The sequence below is a fragment of the Mauremys reevesii genome, linkage group 25 (genome assembly GCF_016161935.1).
Source record: "Mauremys reevesii isolate NIE-2019 linkage group 25, ASM1616193v1, whole genome shotgun sequence".
Lineage (NCBI taxonomy): Eukaryota > Metazoa > Chordata > Testudines > Geoemydidae > Mauremys > Mauremys reevesii.
In genome coordinates this window covers 1,572,384-1,587,157 of record NC_052647.1, presented here as the reverse complement: position 1 = coordinate 1,587,157, position 14,774 = coordinate 1,572,384, and positions in this window count along the sequence as shown.

Below are 14,774 nucleotides of genomic sequence, written 5' to 3'. Positions count from 1 at the left end.
GCCTCCCTAGTGCAGCTAGAGGAGCCGGACTTCAACCTCTGTCGGTGACTACCCCCGAAGTCCTCGATAGTCCCCGTATCTGCCCCCTCCTCTATTGTTGGCACCATCCTCCTGCCCACAGCCTAGCAGGGAGGAGTAGGTGACCTGTCCCTTCCCCACCCCTTTCTCCGGTGTTTGCCCTCCTCCCCATTCAGCATGGCGGAGGCGCGGCGGGTGGGATTCCCGGACGACGCCTGTCCCCTGCCTCGCCTGCTCCCCAAACGCCTCCCGGTCTCGACCTCAACAGCCGCTGCCGGACCTCCTGCCACCGCTACCGCTGAGGCGCCGGCAGCGGCGACCGATGGGGTGCCCTCTGCTGCTGCCACGCCCTCGCCCTTCCGCCTCTGGGGAACCCCAGCCGGCGGAAAGGGCCAGGGCAAAAGAAGGGAAGGGCCCCGCTAGAAAGGCTAAGCCTCCATGGCGGGGCCTGCCACCGCTGCTGCGGCCCCGCCACCGCCGCGCGCCTCCCGCTGTTCCTCCACCAGCTCTGCGGGTGCCCTCCTCGGCCCCCAGAGCATACGCCCAGGTGGCGGCGGCCCCGCCTGCCGCCACGCCATCTTCCCGACCGCTGCCTCCACTACCATCTACAGCGGCCGGGCCCTTCCCACCTTGACCCGAAGCACGGCGTCCGCTGCCTCTGGTGCCCGCCGCCCACGTGGAAACCTACGTGCGGGCGTTGGCGAGGGTGGTGGGGCCCACGGCCATCGTGGCGGCCTCCAAAATGTACGGCAAGGTGGTCTTCTTCCTTGCTCGAGGCCGCCCCAGGAGGCGGTGGAGAAGGGCCTGGCGGTGGGGGCGTGTTCGCCCCCTGGAGCCGCTGGAGGACCTGGGGTCCGTGTCGCCTTGACCTCCGTCCCTCCCTTCCTGCCCAATGCCGCCCTGTTACCCGCCTCGACCCTGGGAAGCCCATTTCCATTGTGAGCCCTCTCCTTGGGCTGCAAGGACCCCGCCTCCGTCACGCCTCTGTTCCGCCGGCAGGTGCAGCTTCAGCTGCCGCCGGCGGCACGTGGCGGAGAGGCGCCGAGGGGTCCTTCCTGGTCCCCTTTCAGGGGCCCAGTACCGGGTGCACTACTTCACGGGAGGCCCGTGCTACCTCTGCCGGGCGACGGGGCACGTCCGGAGGGACTGCCCTTTGGCCCGGCTCGGTGGAGCTCTCGGGACCCCCGAGCCCCGGCACAGCACTGGCCCTGTCATCGCCGGCGCCCCCGGCTGCCCGGTACCCAGAGCCGCCCCTCCTCCTCCTCAGCCCATCACTGCTCCCGCTCGGGCCTCAGGGGGTCATCCTCCAGGGCGCCCTGATGAGCGGGAGAGCCCCGCCTCCGCTACCTGCACTCTGGCGGGGCCTGTGGAGGAGGGTGCGGCAGGGATACTGCCGGGCGTGGGAGAGGGCTCTCCCCAGGGGGACTCATCCCTCCTTCCTGTTGTTCCACCAGTGCCTCTCCCAGCCCCCAAACCATCTTCCTTGCCCCCTGACCCAATCCCTGTTGACCAGCCCGCAGGCGATGCCATGGAGGGCTGGACCCGGGTGGAGGGTAAGCGGGGTAAGCGGAAGGCTCGGGCTCAACTCGTGCCATCTGCCGTGGAAGCCCCCCGTAAGACCAGGAAGGGGGCTGCAGGCACCGAGCCTTCCGCCATGCCCACGGGGATACCCCATCTGCCGATGACGGCTAGGGAAGACGTGGCAGCACCGGAGGGTACCACCATCCCTCCTCCGCAGTCCTCGCGGAGGCCCCGATGGAGCCCTCCTGGTCCCTTGCCTCCTGTGCCCCCCGCAATACCCGAGGTGAGCGTCGCCTCGGGCGCAAGCGGGGAGGACTCTGGGATGGTGGGTGGTGAGCTCCCCTCCATCTTTGCAGAGATCGAGGCCCTGGGTCTGACCCCGGTCACCCCGGGGGAGGACGACCCTCTGCCGACGGGCCTCGACCTGGCCGACCTCACCCCAGCTCCCCCTTCCCCATGCTCCACCATCCCTCCTGCTACGTCCGCTCCCGCCTCCGCGGGTCCCCTGGACTCCCCGACCTGCCCGGCTGCGGATGGCACCCCGCTGCTGGCCGCCGAGCCTGTTGCGGTGACGGCCGGTGCCTCGTGGCAGGGAGATGGGCTACCGGGGGTGTCCCTCGGTGGTGCGGAGCACCGGGTTCCTTCCCGGTGGGGCCCCTGAGGGTTCCACATCTCCCGTGCCGAGGCTGCTCTGCCTGCCGTTGAGCCTGAGCCCGGTGTCACTGGGGACCCTCCCTACCCTCCAACTCCCGTCCCTGGCCGCGAGGAGCCACTTACTGATGGCTCAGCTCCTGAGGCCCAGGGTCCCGTCTCTCTCCCTCCCCCCACCCCTGCTCCTGACCCCAGCCCTGTCCCCTCCACCTCCCATGATGTTCTTGCCGCCCCTGGGGCTGTCTCCTTCCCTTTCCCAGAGGATGACCCCCAGGGAGCGGCCTTTGAATTTCACAGTCCCGACCCACTCGGGGCTGTACTCTTCCTCCGCCGCCCCACTGAGCCGGGTCCGCCCTTGCTTGCCCGTCCCAGTAGGCCACGGGCTGCGCCAGAGGCCCCACCCCATGTGCTGAGAGGAGTTGCAGGAGTTCCTGGAGGACGTCCGGGGCTCCCGCAACAAGGTCGTGCTTGCTCTCCAGCGCTGGGGGGACTTCCACCAGCTCCTCCTGGCCACGCGGGCCTCATAGGGGAGGGCAAGGGGACCGGGAAGCGGAATGTCGCGGCTTACCACCGGGCGCGGCTCCGTGACTCCTGCTCGCCGGGTGGGCCACGGTTTGCTGCGTGGCCCAACGGGGCCGTGAGCGCCTGCTGACGTGGATCCCCCCCAGCCCTCCTCATGGCAGTCATCACCTTCGCCACACTACACACCCGGAGCTGTAGGGTGGGTTTCCGCAGGAGCCAGGTGCTCTCCTTCCTTCGGGAGGGGGGGTACTCCGTGGTTTTCCTGCAGGAGACCCACACGGAACCGGCCGCCGAAGCTAATTGGCGGCTGGAGTGGGGGGACGGGGTCTACTTCAGCCATCTCACCACCCATCAGGCTGGAGTGGCTACCCTGTTCTCCCCGACCCACGGCCAGAGGTGCTGGGGTCGCCGAGGCTGTGCCGGGCCGCCTGCTGCACCTCCGGTCCGCATGGCGGGGCTTGTGGTCAACCTCATCAACATCTATGCCCCAGCATTTGCGCCGGAGCGGCTGCAGTTCTATCGGCAGGCGCCCGCCTTCCTCGGCTCCCTGGATCCTCGTGAGTGCCTGGTCCTGGGCGGGACTTTAACACCGCCCTCGAGGAGCGGGACCGCCGGGACCGAGCAGAGCCCGCCGCCGCGGACGCCCTCAGGGAGATCATCGCCCATCACTCCCTGGTGGACGCCTGGCGCGACCACCACCCGGACGACGCCCACGCACACCTATGTCCGGTGGGAGCCCATCGGTCGTGCCACTCCCGGTTGGACCGTATCTATCTATCCCGGTTCCATCTCTCACGGGCCCAGTCCTCCAGCATCCGCCGCCCTTTTTCGACCACCACCTCGTCACCGTGACGGCCTCTCTCTGCGCCGGAGAGGCCGGGCCGCCTATTGGCACTTCAACAACAGCTTGCTGGAGGATGGGGCTTCGTGGCGTCCTTCCGGGAGTTCTGGCTGGCCTGGCGAGGCAGCGCGCGCTTTCCTCGGCGCGCGGTGGTGGGACGTGGGAAGGTGCGCGCTCGCTCTTCTGCCGTGACTACACCCGGGCGCCAGCCGACGGAGGGATGCGGCGATAGGGCAGTTGGAGCGGGAGGTCTTGGAGCTGGAGAGGCGCCTGGCCGCCAGCCCCGAGGATCCATCCTTTGCGGAGCGTGCCGAGAAGCGGAGGAGCCCGGGTCCTCGAAGACCATCGGGCCCGGGCGCTTTGTTCGATCCCGCATCCGCCTCCTTCGAGATGGATCGCGCTCCCGCTTCTTCTACGCCCTGGAGAAACGGAGGGGGCCAAGAAGACGCCACCTGCCTCCTGGCGGAGGACGGCTCCTCACGGATCCGGCGGAGATGTGTGAGAGGGCCCGACCTTCTACGCGCTTTTCTCCCGGATCCGACCGATCCTGCCGCTTGCAAAGTGCTCTGGGACGGACTCCCGACGGTCAGCGCTGGCGACCGGGACCGCTAGAGCTGCCTCTCACTCTGGCCGAGTTCTCGGAGCCCTCCGTCGCATGCCCACCAATAAATCCCCGGCATGGACGGGCTGACCGTGGAGTTCTACCGCGTGTTCTGGGACGTCCTCGCCCAGACCTAGTCACCGCCTGGGCCGAGTTCTGCGGAGCGGGTCCTCCTCTCGCAGGCGAGCCGTGCTCGCTTTATTGCCGAAGAGGGGGACCTCCGCGATTTACGGAATTGGCGCCCCATCTCGCTCCTCAGCACGGACTATAAAATTGTTGCGAAGGCCATTTCGATTCGGCTAGGGTCCGTGCTGGAGGACGTGATCCACCCAGACCAGACCTACACCGCCCCGGCCGTACCATCTTCGATAACCTGTATCTGGTCCGGGATCTCTTGGAGCTTGGGTGCAGGGATGGTCTGTCGCTCGCCTCCTGTCCCTGGATCAGGAGAAGGCGTCGACAGGGTGGACCACGGGTATCTCCTGGGCACTCTGCAGGCGTTAGGCTTCGGACCCCAGTTTGTGGGCTTTCTCCAGGTGCTGTACGCTCGCAGAGTGTCTGGTCAGGCTCAACTGGACCCTGACCGAGCCGGTCAGCTTCGGGCGGGAGTGCGGCAGGGTGCCCTCTCGGCCAGCTGTACGCCCTGGCGATCGAGCCCTTCCTCTGTCTCCTCCGCAGGAGGTTGACGGGTTGGTGCTTCGGAGCCGGAGCTGCGGCTGGTCCTGTCGGCGCACGCCGACGATGTGCTCCTCGTGGTCCAGGACCCGGGCGACTTGGCGCGGTGGAGGCCTGCCAAGCCGTGTACTCGGCGGCCTCCTCCGCCCGGGTCAACTGGGTCAAGAGCTCTGGCTTGGTGGTAGGGGACGGGTGGCAGGCGAGCTCTCCCACCCGCGCTTCAGGCCATCCGTGGAGCGGGTCCGCTGCTCTATCTCGGCGCTTACCTTTCTGCCTCGCATCCTCTCCGCCGGAGAACTGGCAAGGTTTGCAGGGCAGGGTCGCGGAGCGGCCCGAAATGGACAGGACTCCTCCGTGCCTTTCCTCCGAGGGAGGGCACTGGTGCTCAATCAACTGGTCCTGTCCATGCTCTGGTACCGCTCAACACCCTGGTCCCGGCCCCGGTGTTCCTGACCGACCGGAGGGTGGTGCTGGAGTTCTTTGGCCAGGACTGCACTGGGTCCCTGCAGGGGTACTCCACCTGCCCCTGGAGGAGGGAGGGCAGGGCCTGAAGTGCCTCCGCACTCAGGTCCACGACTTCCGCCTACAGGCACTGCAGAGGCTCCTTTATGGTGCGTGTAGTCCGGCATGGAGAGCCCTGGCGCACGCCTTCCTGCGCCGCTCCGAGGGCTCCGATACGACCGGCAGCTCCTTTATCTCGACCCGAGGGCCTTCCGCGAGACCTCCGGGCTGCCGGTCTTCTACCAGGACCTCCTCCGACCTGGAAGCTGTTCTCTGCGACCAGGTCCGTGGTGGCCACCGAGGGGCAGACCTCTCGCGGAGCCCCTGCTACACAACCTCAGCTCCGTGCAGGTGGCGGAGTGCCCGCGGTGCGCCAGAGGTTGGTCCTGGCAGATGCCACCAGGGTCGGAGACCTCCTGACTACGACCGGGAGACTGGCTGATCCCCTGACGCCGCCGGCGGATGGGGCTCTCCAGACCTTGTACTCCCGGCGCGTACTACAGGAGGTGAAGGCCGCTTGCCGCCCGCTGCTCGGGCTTACCTCGACCGGGTCCTGCGTGAGGGCACGCCCGCCCACCCCACCCCGAGCCCTCCGGACCTCTTCATCGGGCCCCTGCCCGTGGACCCGACCGCCCCGCCTTCTCCGCCAGCCGGCTGCACAATCTGCAGCCGGTCCGCTTTCAAACCGCGCCAAGGAAACAACTCTACGCGCTGTGCTCCATACCGTTCACTTCTCACCTCGTGTCCCGCCCCGACACCAAGTGGCGGGACCTCTGCCACCTGTGGAGGGTGAGGAGCCCCGTGGGCCAGCCTGTACTCCACCCTGGTCCCGAGGCCCGCCGGGATATCAGCTGGCGGCTCCTTCACGGGGCTGTGAGCACAAGCGTGTACTTGGCGTGGTTCACCTCAGCCCGGACACCTGCCCTTCTGCGGCGTGAGGGAGACCCTGGTGCACGTTTACCTGCAATGCACCAAGTTGCAGCCCCTATTCCGGCTCCTCACCGACATTCTGTTACGCTTCTGGCTGCACTTTTCCCTCACCTCCTTATCCATGCACTCCTATCCGTGGCCCCACAAAGTCGCGGGACCTCCTGGTCAACCTCCTCCTCGCCCTGGCTAAAAGGCCATCCACGCGACCAGGAGAGGAGGTTGGCCGACGGAGACTCCTGCGACTGTGGGGCTTGTTTCCGATCCCTCGTCCGCTCACGTCTCCGGGCGGAGTTCCTCTGGGCGGCGTCCGCTGGCTCCCTTGACGCCTTCGAGGAGCAGTGGGCGCTGTCCGGGGTTCTCTGCTCGGTGTCCCCATCAGGCTCCCTCCTTATGACCCTTTGACCTCACTCCTGTCCCTGTTCTTTTATTAGTTGTCCCCCGCACTTAGTGGGTTTCCGTGGCCCTGTGGATCCTCCCTAGGCTGGGGATCCATGGCGGGCTTCCGCCCGCCCCCTCTCCCGGATAACCCAATAGTACAGGGAGCGCTCTGCCTGCTTGGGCTGCCCTGCTGGCTGGAGTGCCCCCCCTTCTCTGGCTGCCTTGCTGGCTGGAGCCCCTTCTCCCTTCCTGGGCTGCTGCTGCTGGCTGGAGTGCTTCTTCCCAGGACTGCTACTGCTGCTGCTGAGCAAGTGAGTGAGGGGTGGGGGGGGCCTTGCTGGCCAGCCCCCACTCCCCCATCTTTGGAGGGAGAAGCCAGGACCCCACCACCACCACCACCACCACTACAGCTACCACCTGTGGGGGGTCCTTCCTGCCTGGCCACCAGGGCTGCTGGAGAAGGAGGAGCTGCTGCTGCTGCTGCTGGAGCTGTGCTTGTCCTGGGGAGCTGCTGGAGCCTGGAGGAGGACTGAGAAGACCACCGGCTGCTGGGAAGTGCACAGGAATCTGAAGACCACTGTGGAGGGGGCCTTAAAAACTGAGTAACTTTTTGACTGTGCTCTAGTGGTGGGGGTTTAGACTGTGTTTGTGGGGACACGGGGGTGTGGCGTGGAGCCTGCCCCCTGGTCCATCTGTGTCCCCCCAACCCCACCACCACCGCTGCCCTCCACCACCCCTGCAGTCCCTTACCATCTGCCTCAGTTCCTGCCTCTGGGACTCAGCTGCTCGCCTGGCCTGCCACGCCCTATTGCCACCGTTTGGGCCTCCAGCGCAGCCAGCTAGCCATTGACTGTGCACAAGTGCTTGTGGGTGCACGCACCCCCTTCCCTGGACTGACCCCTTCCTCTGCAACGGGCCCCTAGCTTTGCCCCTTGTTGCCTGCCCTGTCGCCCCTTGTGGCCCTCCCCGGCACCCAGCTTCAGTTTGTTTGCCTGCCCCGCCCGTCTCCCTTTGCAGCTTTGTTTGTCCTGCCCCGGCCCTGAAGCCAGCCCCTTGGTCCTCTGCCCCACTCCCAGCCTGGTTGCTCCTCCTCCGCGGCCCTCGCCCTGATTAGCCCCTCCCTCGTGCGCCCATAGTCCCATCAGTGCGCTTGTGCCTCTCCCTGTTTACGTTGCCCTCCTGCACTGCACCCCCATTGCTCTTGTTTCCCGCCTCCCCTAGTGCAGCTAGAGGAGCCGGACTTCAACCCTCTGTCGGTGACTAACCCCCGAAGTCCTCGATAGTCCCCGTATCTGCCCCCTCTATTGTTGGCACCATCCTCCCTGCCCACAGCCTAGCAGGAGGAGTAGGTGACCTGTCCCTTCCCCACCCCCTTTCTCCGGTGTTTGCCCTCCTCCCCATTCAGCATGGCGGAGGCGCGGGTGGGATTCCCGGACGACGCCTGTCCCCTGCCTCGCCTGCTCCCAAACGCCTCCCGGTCTCGACCTCAACAGCCGCTGCCGGACCTCCTGCCACCGCTACCGCTGAGGCGCCGGCAGCGGCGACGATGGGGTGCCCTCTGCTGCTGCCACGCCCTTCGCCCCTTCCGCCTCTGGGAACCCCAGCCGGCGGAAAGGGCCAGGGCAAAGAAGGGAAGGGCCCCGCTAGAAAGGCTAAGCCCTCCATGGCGGGCCTGCCACCGCTGCTGCGGCCCCGCCACCGGCCGCGCGCCCCTCCCGCTGTTCCTCCACCAGCTCTGCGGGTGCCCTCCTCGGCCCCCAGAGCATACGCCCAGGTGGCGGCGGCCCCGCCTGCCGCTACGTCATCTTCCCGACCGCTGCCTCCACTACCATCTACAGCGGCCGGGCCCTTCCCACCTTGACCCGAAGCACGGCGTCCGCTGCCTCCTGGTGCCCGCCGCCCACGTGGAAACCTACGTGCGGGCGTTGGCGAGGGTGGTGGGGCCCACGGCCATCGTGGCGGCCTCCAAAATGTACGGCAAGGTGGTCTTCTTCCTGCCTCGAGGCCGCCGCCCAGGAGGCGGTGGAGAAGGGCCTGGCGGTGGGGCGTGTTCGCCCCTGGAGCCGCTGGAGGACCTGGGGTCCGTGTCGCCTTGACCTCCGTCCCTCCCTTCCTGCCCAATGCCGCCCTGTTACCCGCCCTCTCGACCCTGGGAAGCCCATTTCCATTGTGAGCCCTCTCCTTGGGCTGCAAGGACCCCGCCTCCGTCACGTCCTCGCCCGCCGGCAGGTGCAGCTTCAGCTGCCGCCGCGGCACGTGGCGGAGAGGCGCTGAGGTCCTTCCTGGTCCCCTTTCAGGGGCCCAGTACCGGTGCACTACTTCACGGGGAGGCCCGGTGCTACCTCTGCCGGGCGACGGGGCACGTCCGGAGAGACTGCCCTTTGGCCCGGCTCGGTGGAGCTCTCGGGACCCCCGAGCCCCGGCACAGCACTGGCCCTGTCATCGCCGGCGCCCGGCTGCCCGGTACCCAGAGCCGCCTCCTCCTCCTCAGCCCATCACTGCTCCCGCCGGGCCTCAGGGGTCATCCTCCAGGGCGCCCTGATGAGCGGGAGAGCCCCGCCTCCGCTACCTGCACTCTGGCGGGCCTGTGGAGGAGGGTGCGGCAGGGATACTGCCGGGCGTGGGAGAGGGCTCTCCCCAGGGGGACTCATCCCTCCTTCCTGTTGTTCCACCAGTGCCTCTCCCAGCCCCCAAACCATCTTCCTTGCCCCCTGACCCAATCCCTGTTGACCAGCCCGCAGGCGATGCCATGGAGGGCTGGACCCGGTGGAGGGTAAGCGGGTAAGCGGAAGGCCTGGCTCAACTCGTGCCATCTGCCGTGGAAGCCCCCCGTAAGACCAGGAAGGGGGCCGCAGGCACCGAGCCTTCCGCCATGCCCACGGGGATACCCCATCTGCCGATGACGGCTAGGGAAGACGTGGCAGCACCGGAGGGTGCCACCATCCCTCCTCCGCAGTCCTCCCGCGGAGGCCCCGATGGAGCCCTCCTGTTCCCTTGCCTCCTGTGCCCCCGCAATACCCGAGGTGAGCGTCGCCGGGCGCAAGCGGGAGGACTCTGGGATGGTGGGTGGTGAGCTCCTCCATCTTTGCAGAGATCGAGGCCCTGGGTCTGACCCCGGTCACCCCGGGAGGACGACCTCTGCCGACGGGCCTCGACCTGGCCGACCTCACCCCAGCTCCCTTCCCATGCTCCACCATCCTCCTGCTACGTCCGCTCCGCCTCCGCTGGTCCCCTGACTCCCGACCTGCCCGGCTGCGGATGGCACCCGCTGCTGGCCGCCGCGCCGGGTGCGGTGCCGGCCGGTGCCACGTGGCCGCGAGATGGGCTACCAGGGGTGTCCCTCGGTTGTGCGGAGCAATCGGGTTCCTTCCCTGGTGGGGGCCCACCTGAGGGTTCCACAACTCCCAGTGCCGAGGCTGCTCTGCCTGCCGTTGAGCCTGAGCCCGGTGTCACTGGGGACCCTCCCTACCCTCCAACTCCCGCACCTGGCCGCGAGGAGCCACTTACTGATGGCTCAGCTCCTGAGGCCCAGGGTCCCGTCTCTCTCCTCCCCACCCCTGCTCCTGACCCCAGCCCTGTCCTCCACCTCCCATGATGTTCTTGCCGCCCTGGGGCTGTCTCCTTCCTTTCCCAGAGGATGACCCCAGGAGCGGCCTTTGAATTTCACAGTCCCGACCCACTCGGGGCTGTACTCTTCCTCCGCCGCCCCACTGAGCCGGGTCCGCCCCTTGCTTGCCCGTCCCAGTAGGCCACGGGGCTGCGCCAGAGGCCCCACCCCCCCATGTGCTGAGAGAGGAGTTGCAGGAGTTCCTGGAGGACGTCCGGGGCTCGCAACAAGGTCGTGCTTGCTCTCCAGCGCTGGGGGACTTCCACCAGCTCCTCCTGGCCACGCGGCCCTCAGGGGAGGGCAAGGGGACCGGGAAGCGGAATGTCGCGGCTTACCACCGGGCGCGGCTTCCGTGACTCCTGCTCGCCGGGTGGGCCACGGTTTGCTGCGTGGCCCAACGGGGCCGTGAGCGCCCCTGCTGACGTGGATCCCCAGCCCTCCTCATGGCAGTCATCACCTTCGCCACACTAAACACCCGGAGCTGTAGGGTGGGTTTCGCAGGAGCCAGGTGCTCCTTCCTTCGGGAGGGGGTACTCCGTGGTTTTCCTGCAGGAGACCCACACGGATCCGGCCGCCGGCTAACTGGCGGCTGGAGTGGGGACGGGGTCTACTTCAGCCATCTCACCACCCATCAGGCTGGAGTGGCTACCCTGTTCTCCCGACCTACGGCCAGAGGTGCTGGGGTCGCCGAGGCTGTGCCGGGCCGCCTGCTGCACCTCCGGTCCGCATGGCGGGGCTTGTGGTCAACCTCATCAACATCTATGCCCGGCATTTGCCCCGGAGCGGCTGCAGTTCTATCGGCAGGCGTCCGCCTTCCTCGGCTCCCTGGATCCTCGTGGAGTGCCTGGTCCTGGGCGGGACTTTAACACCGCCCTCGAGGAGCGGGACCGCTCGGGACCGAGCAGAGCCCGGCCGCCGCGACGCCCTCAGGAGATCATCGCCCATCACTCCCTGGTGGACGTCTGGCGACCACCACCCGGACGACGCCCACGCACACCTATGTCCGGGTGGGAGCCCATCGGTCGTGCCACTCCCGGTTGGACCGCATCTATCTGTCCCGGTTCCATCTCTCACGGGCCCAGTCCTCCAGCGTCCGGCCGGCCCCTTTTTCGGACCACCACCTTGTCACCGTGACGGCCTCTCTATGCGCGGAGAGGCCGGGGCCGGCCTATTGGCACTTCAACAACAGCTTGCTGGAGGATGGGGGCTTCGTGGCGTCCTTCCGGGAGTTCTGGCTGGCCTGGCGAGGGCAGCGCGCGCTTTCCTCGGCGCGGCGGTGGTGGGACGTGGGGAAGGTGCGCGCCCGGCTCTTCTGCCGTGACTACACCCGGGGCGCCAGCCGACGGAGGGATGCGGCGATAGGGCAGTTGGAGCGGGAGGTCTTAGAGCTGGAGAGGCGTCTGGCCGCCAACCCCGAGGATCCATCCCTTTGCGGAGCGTGCCGGGAGAAGCGGGAGGAGCTCCGGGTCCTCGAAGACCATCGGGCCCGGGGCGCCTTTGTTCGATCCCGCATCCGCCTCCTTCGGGAGATGGATCGCGGCTCCCGCTTCTTCTACGCCCTGGAGAAACGGAGGGGGCCAAGAAGCACGTCACCTGCCTCCTGGCGGAGGACGGCTCCCCCTCACGGATCCGGCGGAGATGTGCCAGAGGCCCGGACCTTCTACGCGCGCCTTTTCTCCCGGATCCGACCGATCCTGCCGCTTGCAAAGTGCTCTGGGACGGACTCGATGGTCAGCGCTGGCGACGGGACCGGCTAGAGCTGCCTCTCACTCTGGCTGAGTTCTCGGAAGCCCTCCGTTGCATGCCCACTAATAAATCCCCGGGCATGGACGGGCTGACCGTGGAGTTCTACCGCGTGTTCTGGGACGTCCTCGGCCCAGACCTAGTCACCGTCTGGGCCGAGTCCTTGCGGAGCGGGGTCCTCCTCTCTCGTGCAGTCGAGCCGTGCTCGCTTTATTGCGAAGAGGGGACCTCCGCGATTCTGGAATTGGCGTCCCATCTCGCTCCTCAGTACGGACTATAAAATTGTTGCAAAGGCCATTTCGATTCGGCTAGGGTCCGTGCTGGAGGACGTGATCCACCCAGACCAGACCTACACCGTCCCGGGCCGTACCATCTTCGATAACCTGTATCTGGTCCGGGATCTCTTGGAGCTTGGGTGCAGGGATGGTCTGTCGTTCGCCCTCCTGTCCCTGGATCAGGAGAAGGCGTTCGACAGGGTGGACCACGGGTATCTCCTGGGCACTCTGCAGGCGTTAGGCTTCGGACCCCAGTTTGTGGGCTTTCTCCAGGTGCTGTACGCTTCCGCAGAGTGTCTGGTCAGGCTCAACTGGACCCTGACCGAGCCGGTCAGCTTCGGGCGGGGAGTGCGGCAGGGGTGCCCTCTCGGCCAGCTGTACGCCCTGGCGATCGAGCCCTTCCTCTGTCTCCTCCGCAGGAGGTTGACGGGGTTGGTGCTTCGGGGCCGGAGCTGCGGCTGGTCCTGTCGGCGTACGCCGACGATGTGCTCCTCGTGGTCCAGGACCCGGGCGACTTGGCGCGGGTGGAGGCCTGCCAAGCCGTGTACTCGGCGGCCTCCTCCGCCCGGGTCAACTGGGTCAAGAGCTCTGGCCTGGTGGTCGGGGACGGGTGGCAGGCGAGCTCCCTCCCACCCGCGCTTCAGGCCATCCGGTGGAGCGCGGGTCCGCTGCTCTATCTCGGCGTTTACCTTTCTGCCACGCATCCCTCTCCGCCGGAGAACTGGCAAGGTTTGCTGGGCAGGGTGGCGGAGCGGCTCGGAAATGGACAGGACTCCTCCGGTGCCTTTCCCTCCGAGGAGGGCACTGGTGCTCAATCAACTGGTCCTGTCCATGCTCTGGTACCGCTCAACACCCTGGTCCCGGCCCGGTGTTCCTGACCGACCTCCGGAGGGTGGTGCTGGAGTTCCTTTGGCCAGGACTGCACTGGGTCCCTGCAGGGGTACTCCACCTGCCCCTGGAGGAGGGAGGGCAGGGCCTGAAGTGCCTCCGCACTCAGGTCCACGTCTTCCGCCTCCAGGCACTGCAGAGGCTCCTTTATGGTGCGGGTAGTCCGGCATGGAGAGCCCTGGCGCACGCCTTCCTGCGCCGCTTCCGAGGGCTCCGATACGACCGGCAGCTCCTTTATCTCGACCCGAGGGCCTTCGCGAGACCTCTCCGGCTGCCGGTCTTCTACCAGGACCTCCTCCGGACCTGGAAGCTGTTCTCTGCGACCAGGTCCGTGGCGGCCACCGAGGGGGCAGACCTCCTCGCGGAGCCCCTGCTACACAACCCTCAGCTCCGTGTGCAGGTGGCGGAGTCCCCGCGTGCGCCAGAGGTTGGTCCTGGCAGAAGCCACCAGGGTCGGAGACCTCCTGGACTACGACCGGGGAGACTGGCTGGATCCCCTGACGCTCGCTCGGCGGATGGGGCTCTCCAGACCTTGTACTCCCCGGCGCGTACTACAGGAGGTGAAGGCCGCTTTGCCGCCCGCTGCTCGGGCTTACCTCGACCGGGTCCTGCGTGAGGGCACGCCCGCCCACCCCACCCCGAGCCCTCCGGACCTCTTCATCGGGCCCCTGCCCGTGGACCCGACCGGCCCCCGCCCCTTCTCCGCCAGCCGGCTGCACAATCTGCAGCCGGTCCGTTTCAAACCGCGCCAAGGAAACAACTCTGCGCTCGTGCTCCATACCGTTCACTTCCTCACCTCGTGTCCCGCCCGACCCCAAGTGCCGGGACCGCGGGCCCCCTGGGGAGGGTGAGGAGCCCCGGGGGGCCAGCCTCGACCCCACCCGGGGCCCGAGGCCCGCCGGGGATCTCCGCGGGCGGCTCCGTCCCGGGGCCGAGAGCACGGGCGTGGACTGGGCGCGGTTCCCCCCAGTCCCGGACACCTGCCCCTTCTGCGGCGTGAGGGAGACCCTGGCGCATGTTTACCTAGAGTGCGCCAGGTTGCAGCCCCTATACCGGCTCCTCACTAATATCCTCTTGCGTTTCTGGTTGCACTTTTCCCCCCACCTCCTTATCCATGCACTCCCTATCCGTGGCCCCACAAAGTCGCGGGACCTCCTGGTCAACCTCCTCCTCGCCCTGGCTAAAAAGGCCATCCACGCGACCAGGGAGAGGAGGTTGGCCGACGGAGACTCCTGCGACTGTGGGGCTTGTTTCCGGTCCCTTGTCCGCTCACGTCTCCGGGCGGAGTTCCTCTGGGCGGCGTCCGCTGGCTCCCTTAACGCCTTCGAGGAGCAGTGGGCGCTGTCCGGGGTTCTCTGCTCGGTGTCCCCATCCGGCTCCCTCCTTCTGACCCTTTGACCTCACTCCTGCCCCTGTTCTTTTATTAGTTGTCCCCCGCACTTAGTGGGTTTCCGTGGCCCTGTGGATCCTCCCCTTAGGCTGGGGGGGGGATCCGTTAGCATGGGGCGGGCTTCCGCCCGCCCCCTCTCCCGGATTACCCAATAGTACAGGGAGCGCTCTGCCTGCTTGGGCTGCCCTGCTGGCTGGAGTGCCCCCCCTTCTCTGGCTGCCTTGCTGGCTGGA